The following is a 22,388-nucleotide window of genomic DNA, read 5'->3' on the forward strand; positions in this document are numbered from 1 at the left end:
AGAAATTTGATTTTAAATTTACATTTGGAAATTTGCTTACATTCACCAATATTGTGGAAAACCAAGGACTTATCTCTCAGAATAGGTGAAACTTGAACTAAAAACCACAGTGAAGGGGACCCTGGGTGGCTCAGTGGGTTAAAGCCTCTGCCTTCAGCTCGGGTCATGATCCCCAGGGTCCTGGGATCAAGCCCCAGGTCAGGCTCTTTTGCTCAGTGGGGAACTTGCTTCCTCCTCTCTCTCTGTCTGATCACCTCTCTGCCTACATGATCTCTATCTGTCAAATAAATAAAATTTAAAAAAAAAAAGAAAAGAAAAAGAAAAACCACAGTGAAGAGTGCTTTGTGACTTTTATTTTTTTTATTCTAGTTGTTTTCAATGTCTTAATTTAACTCTTGAATATTTTAACAATTTGTCTTTATCAAATCTTTTCAAACATCCATTTCCTGCATAATGGATCTAGTCAGATAAAATTACTTGTTTTTACTCAACACATTATACGTTTTCACATCCACCTTCATCAAATTATGATGATCCTTGTTCCTACAATCCAGTGTTTCTTAATCCAGTTTGGTCAGTAGTATCAGTTTGTTGATTAATAAAAATAACATTTTTTCCTCAAATTACTGTTATGAATTATGTAAAATTTTCTTCATTGCCATTGGAAGAATCTTATTAATATCTTAGACTAATTTCACTTTCACTGTTTTTATAACATACTATATTCCCATGATAATTTTTTTAAATTTTATTTCTTTAATATCTAATTTATTTTTTTTTAAGATTTTATTTATTTGACAGAAAGAGAGAGAGATCACAAGGAGACAGAGAGGCAGACAGAGAGAGAGGAAGGGAAGCAGGCTCCCTGCTGAGCAGAAAGCCTGATGCGAGGCTCCATCCCAGAACCCTGGGATCATGACCCAAGCCGAAGGCAGAGGCTTAACCCACTGAGCCACCCAGGCACCCCTAATATCTAATTTAAACACCCTTTTAACTCTTTCACCTTCTACCCCTGTAAGTCAAACACTGCTTCTTTGCTGTCAAGAGGTTGGCTTACTTTTCAAATACTCTTCCTTCCATATCCATGCCTCAGGTGAGCCTTATTTTATAACGCAGAGAAAGAAAGGCAGCATATTTTGTTTCACTAATATATCCTCAGAAGAGTACTTAACATATTTAATACTCCATAAAAACTTATTTAATGAATGAAATAAATACAATAACAATCTTCCTGTTTTATCATAATCCCTATGGATTAGCAATATAGTTGCTTATGGACATACAGATGCTTAAATATTCCACTGACTGAAATTAGTCTTTTTACTCCCTAAAACACAAATACTTTAAATAATATATTAGTATTTTCACTCTCATTTATTTTTTTAGCATTATTAGAATTATAATAGGTGACATTTTAACTGATGATAAAATGAGGTTTTTGTGTATGTGTTAGTAGAAACAAAAGGTTAATATCACCAATAGGATCATTGTAGGATCAGGATTATAATAGTTCACTTAATAAATACACCAGATCCTTTTTCAGGGATTATTGACATTAAACAATTAGAATTTTTCTTTAAACATTTGAATATTTAAATTCACAGCATTTTCTTTTGTGTTAATTAAATAGTTACACCATAAAGATTGTTGTGAACCAAATATATGTATAATAAATTCACAACAAATAGACACTTTTGCTCTTTTAATTCATTTCCGTTGGGATGCAAATTAAAGTCACACATTTAATAAAGTCTTGACTTCTTAGAAGTGCATTAGAATAGAGCTGGAGCTTATAATCACATTCTCTTCAGAGTTTATTTCACATGCACTAAAAACAAGTCACCCTTATTTACAAATGTTGATCCCTAAATATGAAAGAAATGATATGATAAGGGTTAGGCTTTGAAGTAAATGGAAACATATGAGTAAAATAAAACTCTCTTAGTGAAAGAAATGATATGATAAGGGTTAGGCTTTGAAGTAAATGGAAACATATGAGTAAAATAAAACTCTCTTAGTGACACAGCAGTGAGACAATAAAATCCATTAGTATGACTGCTTTGTAATTTTTTTTTTAACAGCGGAGAAAATGGAGTGACAAAATAATAGTGATAATACAATTATAAACAATTGAAAAATACAGAACAATTAAAAGAAAAAGTAATATTCCATTTAAGTACATGATAGCATTTGGTAACATTTTTACCATATAAGTATGATCTCTAAAGATAATATGTGTGTGTGTGTGTGTGCATATATATTTGATAAACTTTTTACCATATAAGTATGATCTTTAAAAACAATATAATAATATAATGGCATATTAAGTCATGTCCATTTTTTAGTTTGAATACTAAATACAGACATTTTGTTCAATATAGCAACCAGATCTGTTCTATAAGTGATGATAAAAATAAAATCCATGGAAGGTAAGTAACTTGAGTAAGAATAACAAAATTGGTGGTAATTTTTGTAGTGATATCTTTTCTATACTCCTTATGTATTACTGTACAAATTTCTCTATATCTGTATATAAGTAAATATTCATTACATATTAATAGATATTTCTATTTTAATGAGATAACTCATTTTATTAAGAATATTAGCTCTGAAAATACAGTTCTATAACATTATGAGAATTTAGTTAATAAACTGACCTATATTCTGCAAAGCAATAGACAAACCACTGAGGGGTGATTTGCAGGATCCATTTTCAGAGTGGAGTGGGAGGAATATTCTAGTTAATATTGAAAATAATGCTAAAAAGTATATTTAAACTCAAAATAAAATAATTTATTTGGTAGTTGCATTGGCTTCATATCAAGAAACATAGTGATTTTAACAGAGAACCTTAATTTTATTTAAAAAAGAGTCTAAGAACGTAGAAAAAAAACTCTTCAAGTTCATCATATATATATTTTTGCAGCATATACACATGATTAAAACATCTGCAAACTTACTACATCTATAACATATATATATATATTTAATTCAGCAAACTGCTCTGAAGACTATATATATCCAATCTTATAGAAATAAATCTGACTTAACAAAAAACACATAGAAGAAAAACTATAATAAATCTTGTTACTCTTACTTTTCATGTGAATGAGGAAATTGACACTCAAGTGGCTACTTGTATTAGTCAAGCAAGTTTACACTTCTGAAGATAAATAACTGTCCTTGACACTATTTTTATCTGTGATGATTGAGAATCATGTCATGATACCCATTGTTTTAGAGTCTATCACATAACTGGACAGTAGAAAACTAGAACAAAATTAAATCAATTAAAAAACATTTGTGGAGGGGTGCCTGGCTGGCTCAGTGGGTTAAAGCCTCTGCCTTCGGCTCAGGTCATGATCCAGGGTCCTGGGATCGAGCCCCGCATCGCGCTCTCTGCTCAGCGGGGAGCCTGCTTCCTCCTCTCTCTCTGCCTGCCTCTCTGACTACTTGTAATCTCTGTCTATCAAATAAATAAATAAAATCTTAAAAAAAATTTGTGGACAGAGAGGGATGAACTCTACTGTCTCAGAAAATAACAAAGAATCAATATATCACAATGTTCCATAGTAGTTCTCTATATTACTTTATAATGCATAAATCCACATCAATTTTGATAATACTTAATATTCTATAATATAATAAATGATAAGAATTATTCAATGAAAGCTGTGGCATTGCTGTAGACGATGTAGATATATAACATTTTAAAACTGGAAATTAGAATAAGCACCTTTTAAAATATATCTTTTGAGAAAGCATATTATTCACAAAGACCTTTCTTACCTTCTTTCTGTAGTCAAATTAATGTCATACAGTAATAAACCACAAATTCAAGGCAGGTGGGACCCTAAATGAGGAGGTGTTTTAAACATTTTTGGATGTTTGCTTTATAGCATTATCATAGGGTATTTTCAGAAAGACTTTCAATAATAAGAATCTTACAACAGCTACATAAATTACATAATCAAAATAAATATTAATTAGTTAAAAAGCAGGGGTTGTCAAAATGTATAAAGAATAAAAAAGTCATTTAAATGTTTTCTAGAAGTACATAACTTTTACAAAAAATTTAAAAGTAAAAATACTAGCAAGATATTTTACTGCTAACCAAAAAAGACAACAAATGCTGTCAAGGATATGGAGCAACAGGAACTCTTACTCATTCTTGGTGGGAATGCAAAATGGCACAGCCACTTTCAGCCACTTGAGAAGATAATTCAGCTGTTTCTCAAAAAGCTAAACATAGCTTTACTATATAATCCAACAATTGTAGTCCTAGGTATTTAAACAAGTGGGTTAAAAACATATGCCCATATAGAGTAGGAGGAAGGAGGAAGAGGTGGAGGAAGAGGAGGAGGGAGAAGGGAAGAAGAAGAAGGAAGAGGAGGGGACGACAAGGGGGAGAAGACCCTGTATACTAATGTTTGTGGTAGATTTTAATCATGATTGCCAAAAATTTGAAGTGACAAAGATTTCCTTTGGCTGTTTAATGAATAAACAAACTGTGGCCATGCATATATGGAATATTATTCATCAGTAAAAAGAAAAGAGCTATCAAGCCACAAAAAAAGATATAAAGGTAAATTTAATTCATATTATCAAGAAAAAGAAGCAAGTATGAAAAGGCTACATATGGAAAGGGTATGATCCCACATATATGATATTCTTGAAAAGACAAAAATTATAAAGGCAGGAGAAAATTAATGTTTGCCAAGATTTTAGGGGAAAGAGGAGAGGAATAAATTGGTACAGCATGGAGGATTTTTAGGGCAGCAATACTATTTTGTATAATATCATAATAGTAAATACATGATTCTATGCATTTGCCAAAACTCAGAGAACCACACAGTCAGAAATGAAAATGTAAACCATAGACTTCAGTTCATAATAATGTATCAATATTAATTCAGTTATAACCAATGCATCACAACAGCACAAGATGTTAATAGGAAACTGAGTGTGGAAGGAGAAAGGAAGTATGTACTTTCTATTCATTTTTTTATTGTCTAAGATTCTGTAAAAAATAATCTATTAATAAAAAACAAATAAATATATAAGCAAATAAAACAAAATTTTAAGTAGTCATATACTTTGAGGAAGAATGCTTCCTTGGATTATAAAATCCACACTAACAAAACTTTTCATTGATTAACAAACACAAACATTCCATTCAGAGAACATAAAACATTTCCTCATACTAGAAATAGCCTGCTTATTTAATCATTTTATCAAAATTTTCTATATCACTTTTGTAATTCTCTGAGTAGCACTTTTTGTTTTTGGCCAAACTGGCTGACACTTTAACTCACAACCCCCCCGCCCCCCGTTCCGCCTGTTAAATTTTATTCGAAGATCTCTAAACAGAACACAAATAGTTTCCATTTTACAACAATTTGACTTACAATTTTTCAACTTTATGTTGGTGTGAAAGCAATACATTCAGCAGAGACCATACTTTGAATTTGAATTTTCATCTCTTCCGGGCTGGAGATATGCTATATGATACTCCCTTCTTTGGCAGTCGGTGATCACAAGGACAAATAACCATTCCGTTTTTTCACTTTCAGTACAGTACTCAATAAATTACATAAGCTAATCAATATTTTATTGTAGAATAGGTTTTGTGTTAGATGATTTTGCCCTACTGTAGGCTAACATAAATGTTCTGAACACACATAAGATAGATGAGTCTAGGTTTATTAAATATATTTTTGATTTACTGTATTTTCAACTCATAATGGTTTTACAGGGATATAACCTCATCATATTTAAGAAAGATTTGTAGTTTATCATCAATTAAAAAAAATAAAGATATATGAATGGCTCATGGAATAAAAGGGTGGCAAAAATAAAAAAAAATTAAAAACATCCTTAAAAAATGTTGGTCATTACCAGATATTAAAAGTATCACAGAATATGTGAGAGTAGAGTTGGGACCTCAAAAATAAATAGTAAAACATAAGAGAGAAAGAGGGAGGAAATTCTAAGAATAAGAGGTAAAATAAAATTTAAAAAAAAGGTCATAGAGGAAATATGAGATATAACACAATAAAAGGAAAATATGTAAACAAGTAGAAGTACCAACACAAAGAAAAATTCATTAGCAGATGGGAGGCTGGGTTGACTAGTTAGTTAAGCAGCTGCCTTCTGCTTAGGTCATGATCTCTGGGTCCTCGGATGGAACCCCACATGGGGCTCCCTGCTCAGCAGGAAGACTGCTGTTCCCTCTTCTCCTCACGTGTGTTCTCTTTTGCTATCTCTCTCTCAAATAAATAGATAAAATCTTTTTTTTTTAATTTATTAGCAGAAACAGGCAAAGGAAATAGATAAATATCATAAAATTCTGGCATGATTCTGGATGGCCGAGAAATCCCTCATGCCCTTCTTACACTTCCTCCCAGAAGAGGAATAAGGAAGGGACTAATTATACCCATACATAGAAAGCAATTTCCAGTTTTCAATTATTTCTAAAAGTCAATGGAAAAAGCAAGTACATTTTAGTTTTATATAATTATGCTTTCTGGATCTTGTTGTTTACCTAAAGTTCCCTTTATATTCTGGTATGATGTGGAGAAGAATAAATGTAGCTATCAAGAATAAGGGTGGCATCTTTAGTATATTATTTTCTTAACCTGTGCAGTTAATTTTCAACTAAAGTTTGCTAAAGTTATTTCACTATTTTATTTCTGTTGAAAATATTTCAGTATTCCTCCTGCATGAATCTCCTTACACATTTTCGAGTGTTCTCTCTCTCTCTCTTAATGCCAGCTAAGTTCTAATGATGGAAACTTACTGATCCCTTTCCATCTGTTCTTAAATTAGACATTTTTCAAATAAATTAACATTATAGAACTAAAAATACTGTCTTGTCTTTAAAATAAATTTAAGGGGACATGGGTGGGACTGTTGCCTAAGCAAAGAACTCTTGGTTTCTGCTCAGGTCCAGGTCTCAGGTTGTGAGCCCAAGTACGGCTCCACACTCCACATGGTGTCTGCTGGAGATTCTCTCTCAGTCCCTCTGCCCCTCCCTCTCGTGCTCTCTCTCTCTCTTTTAAATAAATAAAATAAATCTTTGAATAAGATAAATATAATATTCTTCCAGTTATTTGATAAACTAGTCTGAATTTATTGTGTTTATTGATTATTTTTTTCTTAAGTATATTATGGAGAATAATAACGTTTGAAATAATTTCTTTAGGAAACATTTTTCAACACTTGCAAATGAAGACCATTGTTTCAGATGGTGACTTTAACAGATAACTCTGGAAATCACCCAGCTCTGTATACTTAGAATAAGCATATTGCAGACCTGGTTGGAACTCCTGTTTTGCACTTTGCTTTGGTTTCCAGCAAGTTCTTCATCCATACTATTGGCAAATTTGGACATCTACATAGTATGACAATATTCATTTACAAATGTTTCTATTAAAAAAATCTACAGAATGGATGTTGCCCAACTTCAAGTTAAAATGAAGCTCAGAATCATAGTCACATTTTATATGAATAAACCATAGGAAAGCTGATTGATTATAGAGGTCATTGGATAAGTTACATGTTGATTATAAAATATTCTAAAAGATCTCACTGAAGAATTCTGCTTTCTTGGTCTGTTAAAAACGTTTCCATAAATATTTCTTCAGAGAATTTAAAAAAAAAAAGCTAATTTTAGGAATGTTAGGAAGTTATAACAAGATATTCAAATAGATTTTTCTGCCAAATCATATGAGAATTGTACTTCTATATTCAGCTAAAATGATTGAGAGAGATTTTTATGTATAACAGTCTACTTTGATTTGTTTTTTTTTTTTTTCATCTTATTTTCCACTTTTCATCATTAGTGTACCCTCGCTGGATTTATTATAAATATTTATACAGAAACTGAATGCTTATTCTTTAATATGATTTCCTCATCCTTACCCTTTGCTCCAAGTTTTCATGAGGACTTCTACCCATGCTTGTGCTAGCTAAACATAAATACTTTTATAATATTATGCTTTTCTCTCCTGACATATCATTGTGCTGCAGAGGCTCATTTTTGACACAAATATTTCCTTTTATATGTCATCTAGCATGCATATGTTTATATGTTTTTTCTCATAAACTTTGTTCATGACATAGTTGTTTTTTTTTTTTTTTTGGTATTTGGAGACACAAATCACTTTGTAAAGTACTCTGCACGCAGTAGGTGCATCAATTTATCTGTCATATTAATGTTGTCAACATTTGCAAATGCTTACCTCTTCATTTATATAGCACGTTATGTAAGAAAAATAGAACTTAGAAATACTCTCTAAGACCTATAAAATATCTCTTTAAAATAACCCCTTTATATAGAAAACTGGATCTTTCTTTGAAAATGAATGGATTTAATTTAGTAATTACTAATAAAAATGTGTAAACAAATTCAATTTTTATTTGTTGACACTGATTAACCTAAATATTTTATGACTTCACTGACACTAAAGATATTAATCAAAGTGAAATATTTTTGAAATAATGAATAAAGATTAACAGCTTTCAATTTAAATGTTACAACTGTAAATGAAAATGATTACACAAGATATTACATAATTAGGGTAATGTATATCCATGTTTTATTTGTCAATATACAGATGAGCAAAGGGCAGTTTAAAAGATGCAATAAAGAAAAAAATGTATAAGCTTTGAAACTAAAATCTACCTGTCTTACATGAAAGTTTTGTAACTATGAGTGACTTACTAAAAATTCTTTTTTTGGCTCTTGCTCAGGAAATTGACAAATATTTCATAAAATTTTAAAATATTGTATTGAGATATAACTGACATAACATTGTAGAAATTTCATGTGTACAATATATTGATTTGATACATTTACATATTGCAATATGAATACCACCATAGCTTCAGCTAACACCTGTATCATGTCATATAATTATTATTTCAGCTTGTGGTAAAAACATTTAAGCTCTAGTCTCTTAGTAACTTTGAAGTACAGGCATATCTCATTTTATTGCACTTCCCTTTATTGAGCTTCTAAGATACTGTCTTTTTTTTTTTTTTTTGCACAAATCAAAGGTTTACAGTAATGCTGCATGAGCAAGTCTATTGGTGCCATTTTTCTAAAAGCATTGGTTCAATTTGTATCTCTGCCACATTTTGGTAATTCTAACAATATTTCAAATGTTTTCATTATTACTCTTTGTTATAGTGATCTGTGATTTTTCTTTTTCTTTTTTCTTTTCTTTTCTTTTTTTCTTTTCTTTTTTTTTTTTAAAGAGAGAGTGAGAGAACACAGCTGGGGGAGTGGGCAGTGGGAAAGGGAGAAAGAGAATCCCAAGTAGACTCCATGCTCAGCGCCCACTACCCTGAGATCATGATCTGAACTGAAGTCAAGAGCCAGACATTCAACCAACTGATCCGCCCAGGCACCCTTGTGATCTGTGATCTTTGATGTTACTGGTGTAATTGTTTTGGGATACTATGAACCATGCACATATAAGATAGTAAACTTGATTAATTGATAAATATTGTGTTTGTTCTGACTGTCCCACCAAGCTTCCATTCACCTCTCTCTCCCTGTCCTGAGACCTCCATAGTCCCTGAGACACAACAATATTAAAATTAGGCCAATTAATAACCCTGAAATGACCTCCAAGTGTTCAAGGGAAATGAAGTGTTGCAGATCTCTCACTTTAAATCAAAAGCTAGAAATAATTAAGCTTAGTAAGAAAGTCATGTCAAAAGGTGAGATAGATTGAAAGCAAGGCCTCTTGTACCAGTCAAGTTGTGAATGTAAAACAAAAGTTCTCAAAAGAAATTAAAAGTGCTATTCCAGTGAGAACATGAATAATAAGAATATGAAACAGGCTGATTGTTGATATGGAGAAGGTTTAAGTGGTTTGGGTAGAAGATCAAACAAGCCACCTCCTTCCCTCCAGCCAAAGCCCAATCCAGAGAAAAGCCCTAACTCCCTTCAATTCTGTGAAGGCTAAGAAAGGTGAGGAAGCTGCAGAAGAAGAGTTTGAACCTAGTAGAGGTTGGTTCGTGGAGTTTAAGAAAACAAATAAACAAAAAGAAACAAAAAACAACAACAACAACAACAAAAAGAAACCTCTCTCCACAACATAGAAAGGCCAGTTGAAGCAGCAAGTGCTGATGTAGAAGCTGCAACAAGTGATCTGGAAGATCTAGCCAAGATCATCCATGAAGGTGGCTACACTACACAGCAGATTTTCAATGTAGATGAAACAGACTTCTCTTGGAAGAAGATGCCATGTAGGACTTTCATAGCTAGGAAAATTCAGTGCCTGGCTTCAAATCTTCAAAGGACAGGCTGGCTGTCTTGTTATAGGCTAATGTAGCTGGGCCCCTTGAGAATGATATTAAATCTACTCTGCCTGTGCTCTGAAAATAGAACAACAAAGCCTGGCTGGCAGCACATCTGTTTACAATATGGTTTACTGAATATTTTAAACTCACCATTGAGACCTAATAATCAGAACCAAAAAAAAAAAAAAAAAAGAAGAAAGAAAAAAGGCTTTCAAAATTTTACTGCTCCTTGGCAATGCACCCGTCACTCAAGAGCTCTGATGGTGATGTAAAAAGATATTAATGTTGTTTTCATGCCAGCTAGCACATCCTCCATTCGGCAACCCACAGGTCAAAGAGTCATTTCAACTATCAAGTCCTATCATTTAAAAAGTCCATTTTGTAATGCTATAGTTGCCATAGATAGTGACTTCTCTGATGGATTTGGGCAAAATCGATTGAAAAACTCCTGGAAATAATTCAGATGACATCAAGAACATCCATGGTTCATGGGAAGGGGTCAAATTATCAACATTAATAGGAATTTGGAGGAAGTTGGCTACAACCCTCAAAATGACCTTGAGGGGTTCAAGGCTCCAGTGGAGGAAGTGACTGCATATGTGATGGAAACAGATGTGGCAGAGAACTCAAATGAGAAGTGGAGCCTGAAGATGGGACTGAATTGCCACCATCATGTGATAAACTTGTGATAAAACTTGAATGGATGAGGAGCTGCTTCTTATGCATGAGCAAAGAAAGTGGTTTCTAAAGAGGAAATCTCCTGATGAAGATGTTGTGAAGATTGTTGAAATGATGACAAAGGATTTAGAATATTACATGCACCTTACTGATAAAGTGGCAGCAGGATTTGAGAGGATTGACTCCAATTATGTAGAAGTTCTTCTGTGGACAGAATACTCTCAAACAGCAACCCATTCTACAGAGAAATCATTTGTGAAAGGGAGAGTCAATCAATGTGGTAGACTTCATTTTTCTCTTCTTTTAAGAAATAGCCACAGCCACTCCAACCCTTGGCAACTACCACTCTGATGAGTCAAAAGCTATTAACATCAAGGCAAAACCCTCCACCAGCAAAAGTATTAAAGTTTGCTGAAAGTTCAGGTGATGGTTAGCATTCTTTACCAATAAAGTATTTTGTAAGGTATATAAATTTTTTAAACATACTTCATAGGCTATAGTGTGAACATAACTTTCATATGCAGTGGGAAACAAAAATTTTTACTTGACTCTATTATAATGTTCACTTTGTTTTGGTGGTCTGGAACCTAACCCACAGTATTTCTGAGCTATAGCTGTATATGATACAGGATTATCAATAATAACCACAACATTTTGTGTTAGATCTCCATAACTTATTCATAACTAGTTGAAAGAATATACCTTTTGTTCAACATCTCTCCAAACCCCTATCCCCAAGCTCTTGGTAATTGCCATTCTACTTTCTAAGAGTTTAGCTTTATTACATTTTATATATGAGTGATAGCATGTTATTTGTCTTTCACTGACTTACCTCACTTAGCATAACGCATTCCATTAGATCCATCTATGTTGTTGTAAATGGTAGGATTTTCTTCTTTTTCATGGCTGAATAATATTCCATTATGCATTTTATGTAGATATAGATAATATAGATATAGATATATATCTTTATCCATTCATCTGTTGACAGAGACTTAGGTTATTTCTACATCCTAGATCTTATGAATAATGTTGCAATGAACATGAGAGTGATTTTTTAAAAAATATTTTGTCTTCATTCTCTTCAAATATATACTCAGAAGTGGGATTGCTGGATCATGTGAGAGTTCTATTTTTAATTTTTTGAGGAATCTCCACACTGTTTTCCATAGTGGCCAAACCAATTTACATTCCCAATAATAGTTTATGAGCACTTTCTTTTCTCCACATCCTCACTAAAGCTTGTTATCTCTTGTCTTCTAGTCATTCCACAGGTGTGAGATGATACCTTATTGTGCTTTTGGTTTCCATCTCCCTGATGATTAGTGACGTTGAGCATCTTGTCACATACCATTGGTCATTGTTATGTCTTCTTTGGAAAAAAATAAAAAAGGTGTATTCAGATCTTCCCATTTTTAAAAAAATTAGATTATTTGTTTTTTTTTAATTGAGGTGTATAAATTATTTATGGATTTTTGATAGTAACTATCAAATATATGGTTTTCAAATATTTTCTCCATTTCATAAGTTAACTTTTTATTTTGTTGATTATTTTTTCCTGTGCAGAGCTTTCTATTTGTTTGTTTGTTTGATGTATTTTCTCTTGTTGATTTTGTCTTTGTTGCTTGTGATTTTGGTGTCATATTTAAAGAAATCATTGCCGACACTAATGCCAAGGAACACTTTCCCTTTATTTTCTTCTGTAAATTTTATAGTTTCATGTCTTGTCTTTAAATATTGAGTTAAAAAATGCATTCTTAATACAGTCATGGTCACAAACTAAACATTTGATTAATACTAGGACATATCCTCTCTTTCTTCTTTCTCCTTCATTTCACATATCTGAAATGTCTGTATGCCTAATTATATTATGCCTAAAGAACACAAGTGTAGTTAATTTCCTTGAGAGAAGAAAAACATTTCAAATATATGTAATGCTTTGTATAAATAAAAACTTCTAGCTTGATTAAATGTCAACAGATAAAAATGTGTTAGCTTAACGGAGTTCCGTGGTAATAAATTCAGACTTGTAAAATTCAAGGACGTTCTTTGTATAGCTGGAAAAATTATTTAGCCTTAGAGAGGTCCAACAGCAATACAATAGTTAATTTGCTAATTGCTTTTCCTTTTATGAAAATTAGCTGGGTATAATTCAGTTATATTTAAAATAATATATATGCATTAATATAGTTGATACTACTCATGACTCATTGACTATTTGTTTTTATATTTTAGGCATTAAATATAAAAACATATTTATGTAAATTTATTTAAATTCTGCTTAAATTTCATTTAATAATATAGTTTAATAATACATGAAAATCTCTATATTGGCTAATTTTCATTTGTTAATAAAATTAAAATAAAATTAGATTATGCTTAAAGTCAGTCAACCCCAACAGAGGGGTACACAAACTTTTAAAAATGCAATTTTTTAATAGATATCCATTTATCCTCACCAAACCCACGCAAAATGTATTACTGCCAATTATCCTGACCATCTTGTGCTACCATGAAGGCTCACTCAGGATTAGGATTCATCCCACATAAAACAGGTGCTGCTAAATATCTGAGCAAGAGAAAACCAACTATAGAAACACAGAAGCAGTACTGCAAGCAGAGGGACTAGCATTTTTGCTGCCACTATAGTTGGGTAATATTGAAATATTTCAAAGGAAAAAATGCTCGGCAAACCTAAATTATTCTCATTTTCAAGGAAGGGTGGTTGGGGTAGTATTTTCATGAATAAAGGATGTATATCTTTCTATATGACCGCTCCATAGATCAGAGAAAATTAATCACACTATTAGGACAAACTGCAAATGTTTGAGACCACCCTAAAATGCAAAAGATGTGAGTGAAATGTTTCATTTTTAGAGCTAAGAAGGAAAAGGGAAAGTCCATATCCCTGCCTCAACCTTAAAGGAAGCTAGGCATACCCTGACAAATTATCTTAACTATCATCAATTACGTAAGTAGTGGTTATATGGAATATCACCAAGAAACAAATGTGGTGAAGCACAATAATATGTTTGACACAAGAAACCTTCTTGACCTAGGAAAATATCTCATAAATTTTTATCAAATGTTTGATATTTCATAATCTGATGCCATTCTCCTTTATGATGCACCTCTTTTGTACATATACCTATTAAGGTAGGTGTCTAAAAAAATTGAATTGTAGTCCTTATTTTGCTTATATCTAAGGCAAATTTCTTCTTCTACTCCGTGGTTTACCTTTACTCTGTCTTAATTTTATACTCTGATAAACAAAACTTTCTAATTCTATTGGAGACCATTAACCAATCTCTTAATTTATGGTTAGTGCTTTATGGACTTTAGGAAATGTTTTCTACCCCTAACTTTATAAAATTATTCTCCAATGTACTCTTCCAGAAGATTTATTGATTTACCTTCGAAATTTGTATCTATAAACTGCCAGTAATTGATTTTTTTTCTTCAATGTGTAGCAGAAAATTTAAAAAAAAAATGTCTTACTATATGTTAGAACACTGGGTGTAATGTTGGAAACAAGTGTGATAAAGTACATTCTTGATTCATTGACAATTTGGAGAAAAGTTTTCAGTAATGGGTAGAATGGCTACTGTAGATTTTATACTATTTTTCATATTATTGAAGCTCTCTTTTATCTCTAGTTTTCCGGGAGCTTTTATTTTGAATGGGTGTTAGAGATTCATGCAGATATAAAAATGTTATATCTTCCTTATGGATTGGTGTTTTTAAAAAAGGTATTCTGAAAGGCCATTTTTCATTTTTGGAAATGTTTTGACTTTAAAATCTACTTTATGATATACACATATCTATGTCAGCTGTCTTTTGATTAGTGTTTATGTGACATAGTTTTCCCATAGTACATCCTTCCTGTATTTTTAATTTAGGCATATGCACATCTCTCATTGGTCACTAACCCCTTCTTCCCATTCTGAAAATCTCATCATTCTACTGAAGAATCTTATTCCACTTATATTAGATACCTAAAATTTTTCAGCTCTGAAGTCCTCTGTTTTTCTCAGTCTTTTGGATTAAATTTATATTTCAATTTTTTTTCATTCTATCAGTTTCTACTCTATTAATTTTACTTTATTAATTTTTAGATAGTGCTTTTAACTTATTTATTTATTTATTTATTTATAAATTTATTTATTTATTTGACAGAAAGAGAGAGAGCATGGGCAGGTAGATTGGCAGGCAGCAGGGAGAGAGAAGCAGGCTCCCTTCTGAGCATAGAGCCTGCCAACAGGCCTCCATACCAGGATCCTGGGATCATGACCTGAGCCAAAGGCAGATGCTTAACCAACGGAGTCATCCAGGTACCTCTAGATATGTACTTTTAAAAATATGCTATTCTACCTGTGGGTTCTCTAAAACTGAAAAGGTTCTTGGTTAATTCAAAAATATTTTTAATCATTATTTTACAACTTCTAGGATGAAACAAGACACATGGAACATTAAAACTCGATTTACTCCCTTCTTCGCTTTTATACAATAGTTCTCATGTGTTTAAATTGTGGATATATTTAAACTCTGTAAGTTATTGTTATTATTGCACCAATATTTATTGAGATGTATCCATATCCTTGCACTCTGTACTGTTCTTTATTCTTTCCTACATTTCCATACTTTCACCAAAGATCATTACTATCATTCTGTTTGAAAATTCATATCATTTAGTGTTTGTTAGAGATAGTTTCTTTTGGGGCACCTGTGTGGCTCAGTGGGTTAAGCCTCTGCCTTAGGCAAGGGTCCTGATCTCAGGGTCCTGGGATGGAACCCTGAAGAGTCCTGCAGAGCCCTGCATCAGACTCTCTGCTCAGCAGGGAGCCTGCTCACCCCCCCACTTGGCTTTCTGCCTACTTGTGATCTCTGTCTGTCAATAAATAAATAAAATCTTTTAAAAAATCATGCTCTTATTAAAGATAGTTTCTTTCGGGGCACTGGGTGGCTCAGTCGTTAAGCGTCTGCCTTCAGCCCAGGTCATGATCCCAAGGTCCTGGGATTGAACCCCGCAACAGGCTCCCTGCTCAGCGGGAACCCTGCTTCTCCCTCTCCAACTCCCCCTGCTTGTGTTCCCTTTCTCGCTGTGTCTCTCTCTGTCAAATAATAAATAAAATCTTAAAAAAAAAAAGATAGTTTCTTTCAATATTTGTATAAACAAATCATTATTTTTCTTTCAATTTTAATGTTTTTTTTGGTAGGGAGGGCTACAGAATTATAATTCAATGGGTATTTTCTCAGAACTGCAGAAAGTTTGTTTACTTTGTATTTCCTATTAATTCTGTTTTCCATCAAAGCTGTCAGCCTTATGGCTGATTTGTTGAAAATAGTGTGTCACTTTGACTTCTGATTTCTTTTAAAGTTTTCTCCTTGTCTTTGACTTTCAGCAATTCTGCTGTTATTTTCCTGGACATAGTTTTCTTTGTATTTTTATGCTTGTGGTTTATAGCATTGTTTAAGTCTGTGTCTTGATGTATCTGATCACTTTCAATATTTTTGTCCATTAGCTTTTAAAATATTGTTTCTAATTCTCCTTCTCTCTCCCTCCCCACCTCTCTCTCTCTCTCTCTCTAGTTACCTTTCCATTGCTCATGATACATAACTCTCAAATTTCCCATAAGATGTCTTCATTGTGTGCCATATATCATATGCTAACTTTGGATTTTTTCCGTTATTTTCTCAAATGCTTCAATCATCATTGTTTTTCTGATCTATCATTCAGTTTACTTATCACCTTTTTAGCTATGACTAAACTGTTATGAAACCTATATATAAAATTCTCAATCTGCTAAGGTATTTCTTATTACAATAATGGTCATTAGATTATCTACGTATAGTTTAATTTATCTTATACTCTAGTCCATGTGCATATTAAATATGCATGAAATCTCCAGTTACTTGTGAATTTGTCTTTATTTTCTGCTTTTGTCTTCTGACTTGGGTTTATAAATCATGGGTTTATTTTTCCCTGCAGTATTTGGTAATTTTCTTTTTAAATTTATTTCTTTTCAGCGTAACAGAATTCATTGTTTATGCACCACACCCAGTGCTCCATGCAATACGTGCCCTCCATAATACCCACCACCTGGCTCCCCCCAACCTCCACCCCCCGCCCCTTCAAAACCCTCAGATTATTTTTCAGAGTCCATAGTCTCTCATGGTTCACCTCCCCTTCCAATTTCCCTCATCTCCCTTCTCCTCTCCAACTCCCCTTGTTCTCCATGTTATTTGTTATGCTCCACAAATAAGTGAGATGGTTTAAATTGCATTTCCCTTATGATATATAATTTTGCTCAGTATGTTCTCTTCCAGTCCTGTCCATGTTGCTAGAAATGTTGGGTATTCATCATATCTGATGGAGGCATAATACTCCATAGTCTTTTCAGTGTAACAGTATTCATTGTTTTTGCACCACAGCCAGTGCTCCATGCAATCCGTGCCCTCTCTAATACCCACCACCTGGTTCCCCCAACCTCCCACGCCCCGACCCTTCAAAACCCTCAGATTGTTTTTCAGAGTCCATAGTCTCTCATGGTTCACCTCCCCTTCCAATTTCCCTCATCTCCCTTCTCCTCTCCATCTCCCCATGTCCTCCATGTTATTTGTTATGCTCCACAAATAAGTGAAACCATATGATAATTGACTCTCTCTGCTTGACTTATTTCACTCAGCATAGTCTCTTCCAGTCCCGTCCAGTATTTGGTAAATTTTTAATAGATGCCACATCATGTATGAAAAGTCTACGGAAAATTTGAGATCTACATGGCATTGTTTCTCCAAAGGGGATTTCCTGTTGCTTCAGACCAACAAAAATATATATACAGTATATATAAGATATTTATATATTTGTATATTTATATACAGAATATATAAAACATTTATATTTATACTTTAAATTATATTGTTCATCGTTCCATATCAGACCATCTGGATTTTTAAAATTTTTATTGCACATAAATACAAATTTACATGTAGTAAATATAGCACAGGGAATTTTAGAGTATACTTTACCTACTTTCCCCAATGATAGTATCTTATACAACCAGTACCTGAACAAGTACATTAACAAAAACCACAAAATCTCTATTATTACAGTGCTGATAACTCAACTAATATTCAGACCATTCATGGATACAGCTCCTTCTTCTTAATGGGTGAATTTTATATTATTTTATAAGTCTACTATAATTTAATTAACCAATGTTATGATAGTCATGTTACTTTTTGTTGTTTTTCCTATTACGATGGTCAGTGAAATTTATCTATATGGTGTATATATTTGTGAATTTATGTGAGATTACCTGTAGAATTCATTCATAGAAAAGGATTGTTTATTTATGCATGTTTATGTTGATAGATGTTGCCAAAATATTTTATAAAAATGTTATAGATTTGTAATTGTAGTAGTCAAAATCTTTCCAAAATGTTCTAGTATCAAACTTCACCAATTTAAGTTAAATACCTATTTATTGATGTGTTACCATGTATTTTATTGAGTAATTGATATTAAATATTGTTTCATGGTATTTGTGCACTCTGTGAACTGTCTGCTTATATTTTTTTTCCTATTTTGTCTAATGGTATATTAATCTTAAAAGCACTGTATGTACTCATGAACTTAGCACTTTTTCCATATGAACTGGAAGTATATTATCACTTTATAACTCATGTTTTACAGTATCTTACCTACTTTCTATGAAGATTATATTTTATGTAGTCAGATTTATTAATCTTGTTCTTTATAGCTTCTGAATTCAAGTCGTTTTCCTATTCAACAGAGTTGTAAATTTATCTCCATTTGTGCTCCACACTTATTTTAGTAAATTCATTCCTGGTTATTTTACAATTTTTCTAGTAAAATGGGATTTTTCTCCTTTTTCAATTTTTATACAGCTTTAAAAATTACTAGAAGTCAATGGTATTTTTACTTAAATACTGCATTTTTTAATTTTAAAATGTTTCTCATTGATTCCTTTATATTTTTTAGATATTCAATCTTATCATGTGAAAATAATGATAATTTTGCTTTTTCCTGTGTGATATTTGTATCATATTTACTTTTCATATCGAAATGTCTTGACTAGTACACCCAGAAAAATGTTAAGTGATAAAGATCAGCATATATATCCTTGTGCTGTCCTACACTTTGATGGAAAAAGATTAGTAATTCTCCATTTAGAATGCAGCTGACATTTGATTATTTATATATCTATATCCCTATAATATATCTATGTATATCCATGTACTAAATAAGAATCCATCTGTTCTTGTTTCATTAAATGAAAGTCAGCATTGATTCCCAATTAAACATCAGAAGACATTTATGATTTATGGAGTTCATTCATTTTTTTTCTTTTTTGATTTATTGTTAAGGTGAATTATATACATACATTTCTAATAAAAACTTTTGAATTATAGAATTTTATACATAAAATCATTGAATTCAAATTGCCAAATGTTTGGTAAGTGTTTTGTGTTGTTTTTTAGTAAACTGAGTCTACGGTTTCTGATTTTGTGTTTTGATTGTGTTACTTTTTAGAAATTTTGGTTTTTATAGAAAAGCTTGAATCCAAAATTTAATTAGAATCTTTTCCAATGTTTTTGTGCTCTGGAATATTTTCAGTAGTATCAGAATTATTTCTTTATTAAAATTTGAGAAAATTTACCTGGAAAATCCACAAGCTTAAACTATTTTTCTGGTAGTTTTTACATATTTTTTTTCTCACATTTCCATGGTTACTATTCCAGGTTTTCTCTATCTTCTTCTCTATCTTCTAATTTTCTTTTATTACATCAACAAATCTATGTTTTCACATGAGATTGAGTAGAGGCAATTAACTTTTAATGTATAATTTAAACTCTGGCATACTTCCTGAATTTTCAACTGTACAATTTCCTTTATAAAATCAATGACTCCCTTTGAGTGTCTAATACACTTGAAAGACTTAATACATTCATGACCAAGCTCTTGGTATTTCTCAAACTAGTTTACCTCAGTGGCTAATATGTTAATAACCTTTGCAGAGATGTAAGTGTTGTGTAAAATCTAAAGAAGTAGTTATAGAATCTAAGTATCCTTGTACATGAACTCTGTATATCACAATATGAAGTTCACAATCTGGGGGTTGAGGCTGTTTTACACCCACTTTCATGAGAAATAAATTTGTCTTTATCATTCAATGCTTTTGTCATTTTTGTGGGTTTTTGAAAAACATAGGAAAAATCTCTTCACTTTTTACTTAATTTTTTATTAGGTGTCACTTTTTACCTAATTTTTTATTTTTTTAAATTTCACTCTATTGCCAATAAAAAAGAAAAAAAAAACACATTAAATCCTTATTTACATTATCAGATCAAAATATTTCACTCTTTCAGACCATGTTAATAACAAACTAAACTCTTTTAGACCATGTTTCAACAAACTTGATTTATATTTCTTTCTGATATACTTTTTTGGGAAATCTTTCCTCTAATTAGCTTCAGAATTTATTAAATCTTCTTACTTCCTGTGGAATTCCTTTCCTTACCGTGGTTCTTTTAATTATCCTATTTATATCACTATGTTATACTGAGGTTTGAGTGACATGCTCAGTAACAGAAGAGAAAAAAGAAAATAACAAACTTGTGGGAATTACCAAGGAGATTAATAGCACCTTTCAGCACTTCCATAACTATATCCATAGAGTCACAAACCAGGCCAGACCAAAAATGGAGGTGAACATCTTACTAAGTAATTTCTGGGGTGTACCGACTGGAGAGGGCTAGTGCAATGGGAAGTGAAAGAATTCACCCAAGGCAGAACAAAAGAGAAATATATAGAATACACTGTAAGGGAACAGCAGGTAGGACAGCAAAGAAGAGACTGTCTGTCATGAGGTGGTGGTGAAGGGCCACAGAGTGAAGGGTGGTGGTGAAGGGCAGAGTGAAGGAATATGGGGATGCATGGAATTTCCTTCTTTTGATAATTGTGCCTGGTTGTAAGTAGCTCATAAGTTGTAAGTAGCCCATTGTTTAGGGAATGTATTACAGTTTTCCATTAAAACAGAACCAAAGGGGTGCCTGGATGGCTCAGAGGGTTAAAGCCTCTGCCTTCAGCTCAGGTCATGGTCCCAGGGTCCTGGGATCGAGCCCCACATTGGGCTCTCTGTTTGTCAGGGAGCCTCTTTCCTCCTCTCTCTCTGCCTGCCTCTCTGTCTACTTGTGATCTCTGTCTGTGAAATAAATAAATAAAACTCTCAAAAAAAAAAAAAAGAACCAAAAGTATGTATATGCATGTTTGTGTGTGTGTGTGTGTGTATCCACATATGTGTGTATATCCATTTATATATGAATTCCCTTAAATTTTAACACAATATTTTTTAAAAGATTTATTTCTTTATTTTAAAAAGAGAGAGAGCATGAATGGGAAGGGCAGAGAGAGAGGAAAAGGATCTCAAGTCGACTCTGCCCTGAGCATAGAGCCCAATGCAGGGCTTGATCTCACAACCCTGAGATCATAAGATGAGATAAAACCAAGAGTGGATGCTTGACTGACTGTGCCACTCAGGAATCCCAATTTTAGCAAATTTTTTAAATTGGAATTTTAGTTTACTTAAATTTTTGCTAAAATTCCCAATCATATTACATATTTAGATTAATGAAATCACTTTATAGTTTTACAAAACTATTTCCCAAACCATCCTAGAAGATAGGTCTTTTAATTGGAGAAACTTAGACTGAAAATAAACTACCCAAGGTCAAAGGGTAAGGATGAAGTAGAGGAAATTAAACTCAGTTCTTATTACTCCCAGACATTCTCTCTCCAATATCCTGACTTTGTGTGCAGACTTTGGGTGAGGCAAAGTTTCATATTGCTTCTCCAGAAGAATTAACTTCAATGAGATCAATCTCTGACCTCATCATCTTTTAATAAGGATAATTCTAGTACATATCCCAGATAATTATTCTGGGTATTAATTGATTTAAGATTTATTGATTTATTAAGATTAATTGATTTAAGATATATACAATATTTAGACTTTTGCTCCATAATAAACCTGTAAATGTTTAGTAATTCTATCATTATTGTTAATATCATTTAATAACAGCAAGTAGCTCTAGGGCAATGCTGATATATATTGAACAACTGACACTCCAGAAGAAATAGCCCTCGCTTTCTCATTTCCATTATTTACCCCCCAGCCCCCCACATACAGGTGCACTGATTTAAAGCTGCCAGAGCAATATACCAACTGTAGAGTTGGGAAGATGTCCATGTAATATGTATGATATGATTCCAGCATACCACTGTTTGGCACCATTTCTTTAAGCAATGAAATTAGGTTTGTTGTAAAATATACTATGATAACTTACTTAATGTAGAGTTAATTGTGAGCAGGAAA

Source organism: Enhydra lutris, unplaced genomic scaffold (assembly GCF_002288905.1).
Source record: "Enhydra lutris kenyoni isolate GAN:26980312 unplaced genomic scaffold, ASM228890v2 scaffoldscaffold21, whole genome shotgun sequence".
Classification (NCBI taxonomy): Eukaryota; Metazoa; Chordata; class Mammalia; order Carnivora; family Mustelidae; genus Enhydra; species Enhydra lutris.